Below are 7,813 nucleotides of genomic sequence, written 5' to 3' on the forward strand. Positions count from 1 at the left end.
ACATCCCAAGTCCTTATGATGTCTGAAAATGTTAAGTGGTTAAGAGATTATTTTTGAAGTGCAGTCCTGTTTTATTTTATTGTTTTTTTATCATCAATGGCCTTTCTTTTAGTACCACTTTGAGCTTGATTATTCTCCTTAAAGGGGTTTAACACAATATTTTCTAACTTGAGCATCTGAAAAATTGGACAACATCTATGAACAGACAATTCCTAATAGTTAGTGATCTTAATAGAACTGACACTGTGAAACATTTAAAGCACATGGTTATGACAGTACCTGTCCCTTACGTCCCAATGTTGTCCATGTGCCAATTCGGTCTAAAGATTTTTGTAAGTGTATACATACGTGTGGTGGGGATCAACTATTTCAGTAAAGTGTTGACCACTTAAAACGTTATGGCTGCCCCTTCAGTTGAGTTCAGATGCATCAGTGAGTGGAAGGTGAGTGCTGTGAAAACTAGCGCATCTTCAGCAAAACTTTAATTATTTATCGGGGAAAACAGACGTAAAACCATGTTTTGTGAGAAGATTAAAAGTATTAAAGAGGCTTTTATTAAAGGTAATGCCCGTGCTTAATTCTTGTTTGTTGAAGCACAATATATCAAAGCCGCTCATGATGCAGCCCTTGTTATTCCATTAATTGAATTCCCTACTAGTCAAAGTCTGATGATACATATTTGCATAGGGTCATGAGTATGCATGAGCTCTCTAATTAGTGTATGCCGTGAATGATTCAAAAGCAAGTATTTTTAGCAATGCCACATGTTTTGTGCTGAGAAAGCCCCAAAGGAGATGAACTCTAATGTGCAACTGTGGTTGTTTTTGTGAGGGATGCACCTCTGGCTAAGTCCCACAAGGCTGTGTCTGTAAATATGACACTAATGAGTGGAGAAGAGGCGTTTTATGAACTCCAAAAAGAAAGCTTTTCAGTCAACCCGGAGGACAGTATTAACCAGCCCTGCCTGTCTGTTGCTGCCTGTGGATGGTGTTATACACATCTGTGTTAGTTGTTAGCATGATTTATCTTACTTATGTCCCTGCTCCCAAACACATCTACATTTGATATGTGGAGACAACAGTTAAAAGAGCAGAAGACTTTTGCAAAAATATCTGACAGTCATAAGTGCAAGTTGCCGCAGTGGATCGCACAGTAAAAAAAAGAGTTTACTAGAAGGGATTCTAAAACATCTAGGTCTGTTCTTGTCCACACGTGTTTTGCACTTGATCCATCATAGAGACATTACTTATGTGGCAAGAAGGCAAAATACATTTGATTTAGTTTGGCTCTTTGCAGTTAAAGTCTGCATCCACACTCCATAGATCAGGTAGCTGATTTCCTGCTTAAGGCGTATCTTTGCAAAGCTTCTTTTTACATTATCATATTCCCTCTTAATTTAGGGGATGTTTGCTATTGTGGAGCAGTTTTCAGTGTGACGATACACTTCTGTTTTGGTGAGAGTGCTGCAGTGACGCTGCTTGGCTCTGTCAGTTAAATGGACTGGAATGGAGTACAGTCTGGGAGCATGTGACGCACTCAACCTGCAGGACTGTAATTTAGCCGCCCGCTCAGTCGCTTTGCCTCAATACCTCAAGTTGATGGAGTGTTTCCTTCATTTAAGTGCAATGACCCACAAGAAAGGGAAGCATGTTGTCAGTGTCTCCAAGCACCATGTGTTCACTAAAATGTCCTCTTCAGCCCTATTCAAATGAATCCACAGGGTGTGTTGATAAGTAATAGTGATAATGATGCTACCCAGTTCAGCCTTGTTTTGTGTATTTTTCCCCAGTCAAAAAGTTATTACTTCACTTTACCTAGAGACCATTTTAAAATCCATGGGATGCACTGAGCTTTATTTTTGCTTTGCTTGATCTTAGAGTGTTACAATTATTTCACACCGAACGCACAAGTACCCATAATTTGCACAAGGTAACGTAGGGCAAGGTGTATTCCATTACTCATCCTTTAGAGCAGCCTGACTATTATGGAATATAAACAATCCCATATATATATTTGTTAACCTGGCCTTTCCGTATTGTCTGCATGCTTTGGATTTTAAATCCAGTCCCAGAAGAATAGAAGAGAGAGGGGAACATTCAGAAACTCTCTTTAAATCGTCTCTAAGCTGAAACAATATACTACAATAATTCCACAACTTAATTTGATCTATTATCTCTGAACTCTATAGAAATATAAACACTGATTCCAATTCCCACAGTTTAATAAATGTGCTCATTCTCAAGCAGCTACTCCATATCTATATCCGGCTAATTATTTCCCCTCCTGCTGCTGGATAACATCTCTCTTCAAATCGATTTTGCCATTTGTTACGCTCTATATAAAGTTAGTTGGTTTCAAGTAAATGGGTGTCTTTGAAATGACATGATGAAGCCCGTAATGGGGAAATAAGGACAATGTCTCTTGATTTTAAGTGAGATGGAAAATACAACAAGATTAACAACTGATGCGAAATATTAGTTTTCATTACATTTGGATTAAGATTTGCTGCTTTAGATAAAAGTATGATACAACTAATACATCTAGGTACTGATCTATTTCTAAGACTTAGGCCTTCACCTGCTGTTAATACATAGCGTACAAAGTAGGGCTGCCCCCAATTAGTTGAGACAACAAATTAGATGAAACTGTCTTTCTGTCTCTGTGTGTGCTTTGAGGCATCAGCCGGAAAACCACTCAAACTTTATTCAGAACTGTGCCTGGTCATTAAGTTAATTTTGTCTGGCAGGAAATCCAAAGTGTGGGATATTTTGAGCGTGTAAAGAACGAGCCCCACTAGGTGACATGAAACACCACAGGTACAACGTTGCCTTTAATAGACACGCCATCGGAGCGCAGCTTCCTGAATGGCGGCTTCGTTTCAAAACATGGAGCTTAATTATCCTCGACAACGTGTGTTCCGATTACAATACATTCAATATGTTTTGGTTTCAAACATCAATCTATCATCCTCTGCCTGCTCATTATCAAACAGATTCTGGTGTGTGTGTGTGTGTGTGTGTGTGTGTGTGTGTGTGTGTGTGTGTGTGTGTGTGTGTGTGTGCGTGCATGCGTGTGTGTGTGTGTGTGTGTGTATATGGAGTAGGGAGGAATCCTAAACAGAGGAATAATTGAGAAGATAGGGAAAGGAAGGAAAGAAAAAGTCCAAAGGGTAATAAAAGGGGTGAAAATAAAACTATGTGCAAGGGATGATAACAAAGAATGGAAGACAGGGAGGAAAATAAATTAACATGATAAACGGAGGAGGAGGAGGAGGAGGAGGAGGAGGAGGAGGAGGAGGAGGAGGAGGAGGAGGAGGAGGAGGAGGAGGAGGAGGAGAGAGGACCACATCAAAGTAAAAGTTCAAAGAGCAACACATGAAGGATGAGAGGGGGGTTCCAGACCAAACGGTCCACTCACACACTTAACCCACTGAGTCTATTCCTCCCTTTATCTCTTATTGTATCGCCACATCTTCGTATCTGTCACATATATCATCCCTATCTTCTTCCCTCTGTCCTTTCCTTTCTATCTTCTCTTTGCTCCTTTTTTGTATTCTGTCCTCTTTTACTCGCTGTCGTTATGACCCATTTCCTCGGCCCAGTCCTCATTAATCACAGTGTTGTGGGTTCAGCCTGCCTTCCTCTCTGCCTGGCTGCTCTTCCTCATCATAGCAGGTAATTGGATCAGAGAGGGCTCAAGGTCCCAACAATCAGCAACCATTGATTGGGCTGTCATTTAGCCTGCTTGCGTACAGTATGACCTGGTTGCTTTTTAGACTTGGCCACCATCATTGCTGATGGAGTTGTGGATGTCTTTTAAGGAGAGCTGTCTACATTTACCAGAGCAGACGTCTGTCTGACATGGAAAAGTGCTTTAAGATTGAATTATACAATACATGTGTGGGTGTATTTTGAAACGGCTGAGCATTCGTACATTATTTGCATCTGTAAATGAATTAAACAAAACTCCAAGTTAACAAAACTAATATGTTCCCCGTTCAGTTTGCTATTTTAACTTTTTTTTATGAGGTTTATGTAAAGGGGGGGAAGCAATTTTTTCCAGTCCCAAGCTGTCAGTTTGACAATGTTTTAAAACAATATTTGGAGCAGGGGGTGTGATGGGTGTGTACAAATCAACATTGTGAATGGAAACACATCCAACCTGCTAACACACATTTGACTGCATCACAAGTTATGCTTAAGATCAGGAAAAGACACACATATTTGTATTTTAAATTTCATAGCATACGAGATGATTTTCAAAGCCTATTAAGGCCTGTTGATCTTTCAAATTACTGTCATGGTTTAAGTTATGTAGAACACTTAGACAATGCTGGTGAACAGTTGTTGCAGACTGTTTGCTTTCAGCCTGAATTTGTATAGTCCCCATATCAGAGCTGTGCTATCTGTGAATGTATTTTTTAGTGCCGCCACAAGGAGTCCCCACAGTTATACAATTCCTAATCCTACACATTGAGGCTTGAAGGAACCTTACCTAAATGTGTAAATTACATTTTCTGAAAAGTCATATCTTGGGATCATATTAAGCTGCTTCAGATCGATTCGATTTTACTCGTTACCACATGGGAGACAGCCACATCCAGATCGGGTTAGTGAGGCAGTCAGGGACCCACCTCGGACCGATCCATCACAGGGCATGGAGGGGTTGGGGCGGGGCGAGGCAGTGGGCTCATCTCAGGAGGCAGTGGAGTGAACCAGGGAAGGCACCGCGGTGCTCTGTCACTGACACGGAGGCAGCCAGAAGCTGGTTTTCCATTATTTTCTACGATGTATTGTCACTGAGTTTCTAATGTAAAAGCACTTGTACTATATTGAAGCAGTTTAGGTGTTTGAACCAGCTGTTGGCTTGGAATTAATATTGAACTAGCTTGTTGTCATAGATGCTAGACCAATAATAAGCAATCTAATAAATCATCTTCAAGTTATAAAAGGGTTATACATGTCATAAACAACCTTTAACCCTGATAAAAACACATTCACAAGCACAAATGAACTCATTTGAACACATACTGTACATGAACTCGTTGAAAGCTAACTTTCCAGGTTCATATCTGTATTTTGTGACATGTTTCCAGTAAATGCATGATTGTTATTTATTTTTCCTCTTTTGCACCATTCCGCTCTGATTGGTTAGTTGGCCCGCTCTGTTGTGATTGGTCAGCCGCTAAGAGATGTCCTGCCTCTTAGTTCTTGCTCTCCTCTCCTACATGAGAAAATGAAATGCTTTTGTCCATCTGATGAACAAAGAAGTCTCTTGAATTATACACTATCAGACAACACACACAGACACACACACACATACACACGCACATCTTGTGTATGTGAACGTGTGTAAGATAGTAACACCAGCTGGCCACTTCACTCAGAGCAGATCTGTGTGTGCTGCTAAAGCTGGAGGTTGTTCAACACCTTCATGCAACGTGTCAGCATCGTAGCAGCGTGGCATGTCTTCTCTGTTCTGTCATGAGATGCTGCAGAGCATCATGGGAGCTGGGAATCTGTCCCGAGATTCTCGTCAACCCACCCGCTGAGACTGACTCATTTTCCAAAAGTAAAACTCCACAGGAGTCTCTCCTCTGTTCTCACACTTTTGTCTAATCCCTTTTTCCTCTGCCTTTCTCTCACTAGGTTTGTCTCCCCTGCTTTCTCTCTCACAACACTTCTCTTTCTCTGTTATTATTCTTTATTATTGCTTTTAGTTTTTTCCTCTCAGTTCTTCTCTTTGTGTCTGTATCTTGTCGTCTTCTTATGATATATTATTCATATCTCCCGTTACTCACTCAGCACCTGTCCCTTTCTCTATATATTTTAATGCTCCTGACCTCCACAGGCCAGAGTTTAGCTAAGGGGAAAATACAACTTTTTCAAAGGATTCAAAAATAAATCAAGGAAAGAAAATACAGAATTTGAAATTGCCAATAGACAAGTAGGCAGGGCTGAGTTTTGGAATGGAACAAAGCACGCACAGGCTACAGTTCAGTTTGAGGACATGTCTCCATGGTAATCTCGGGACACTCTACATTGTTGCTCATTGCTGCCCCGCTGTTTAAAGGATTTTGTGATTACTACGACAGTTAAATCAAACTCACTTATAAAAGTTCTATCTAAAGCATAATCACACATTGCATTTTTTGTGTGTTCTACCTTATATTTTTGTGTCATGACTCATGGGCAGGGGCCATCTGTAGAATCTGGAGAACCACAGAATGGCCGGTCGGTAAAAAAAAATAGTTTAACGTCATCATTTAAGTTGCGCTGACGGCCGACAGAGGGCGACAGCGGCCGCTAATGCAGTTGTGTGGTTCTTATCTGTCAAATAATAACACACGAAGAAAAAAAGACGGGCCACACGAAGGCCCATTCCCAAACCGCCCCCTACACCCTACCCCTCCGTTTGCGCGTTCACGCGGAGGGTCCGCCATATTGAGGGCTGTTCCAAAGCAACGAGTGTGGAGCGGTGTGGAGGGGGAGTGGGCTATCAAGCCCTCAAACAGTGAGTCTGCAGCATGGATGTATAATAAGAACTGGATACAGCGTGGGAGGCGGGGCCTCATTCATTCCTTTGAGAGTTGCTCAATGGTGCATGATGACAAAATGGCTCAACTTTTGAGAGAGCGAAACGTCACAGATTACCCGGCATGCCTGAGAAGTACCCGTATGTGCACTCATAGAGCATGCGCAACTTTAACCACGCCGCCCAAAAGGCTCGTTCACATTAAGCACGTGAATTTGCGTACACGTAACAGCACCGCGCGTTCATGACAGCATGGTACTGGATTTATATGAACGAGGCAGCAGTTAGCAGCTAGCGGCTAGCTAGTAAATTATGCTAAATTACATCAATCGTTATGTACTTTTATATTACGCTGACATCAGGATCTAGTGATATCCAAGCAACAGAGCTTCATTTAGCATGATACTTGTGTGGGTTGTACATGAAACCACTTGGTAATATATAAAAATGTATATGTTGAAGCCTGTTATGATCAATTGTGAGTTAAAACTTTATCTAAAAAGTAAAGCTGATGATGGATTACTGTGGTGGAGTTAACATAACAATAGCCTATTTCTTTTTGAAATGTGATGGAGTAAAAGGATAGTAACTGTGATTATTCATGTTAAGTAGCCCACAAGTAACTAAAACAATTGCAAGTGCAATAAGAAGCTACAGGAACGTTAATCTAGGTCGGTAATATTAACTTTATTTAATACAACATTTACGGTACAAGATTTACATCATATGTAGTATAATATTTTACAAATGTTGAATTACAGCAAACATGTGCAATATATCCATTATTACAGCTCCGTGGGCTGGCAGTAAGGCGATATGGTCCATTGTTATTGTGCATCCATGGGTAAAGATAAACTCATGTAGTACTGAGCACGTAACTTGAACGTGCCGGGCGGCGCGGTCCCGTGGGTTAGATGCGCGTTCATAATGCAGAGGGAAATAACTCTCAGAATAACGTTATTAGCACATTTTTACAACTTGAGGAACGAATGTTTTTAATAAGGGCTATACAAACGTTCATACTGGGTAGTTTATTTAGTTTTTAAAAAATTATCCAACGAGTTACAGACCACTCTTTCCCCATGTAAGTCAATGGGAAAAAGTGTTTCCGGGCCCAGCAACCTAAAGGAAGTGTAGTACCGCCGTTTGACCAGCACGAATATTCTCATCAGACTCCGGCGCACTTCCTGGGGGCTTGAGAGGCTTCTCAATTCTTAAATTTCCCCTCCTCGACTCCCCTCCTCGACTCCCCTCCTCGAGACTTAGTCCCGCCCACAGG

Source organism: Gymnodraco acuticeps, unplaced genomic scaffold, assembly GCF_902827175.1.
Source record: "Gymnodraco acuticeps unplaced genomic scaffold, fGymAcu1.1, whole genome shotgun sequence".
Taxonomy (NCBI): Eukaryota; Metazoa; Chordata; class Actinopteri; order Perciformes; family Bathydraconidae; genus Gymnodraco; species Gymnodraco acuticeps.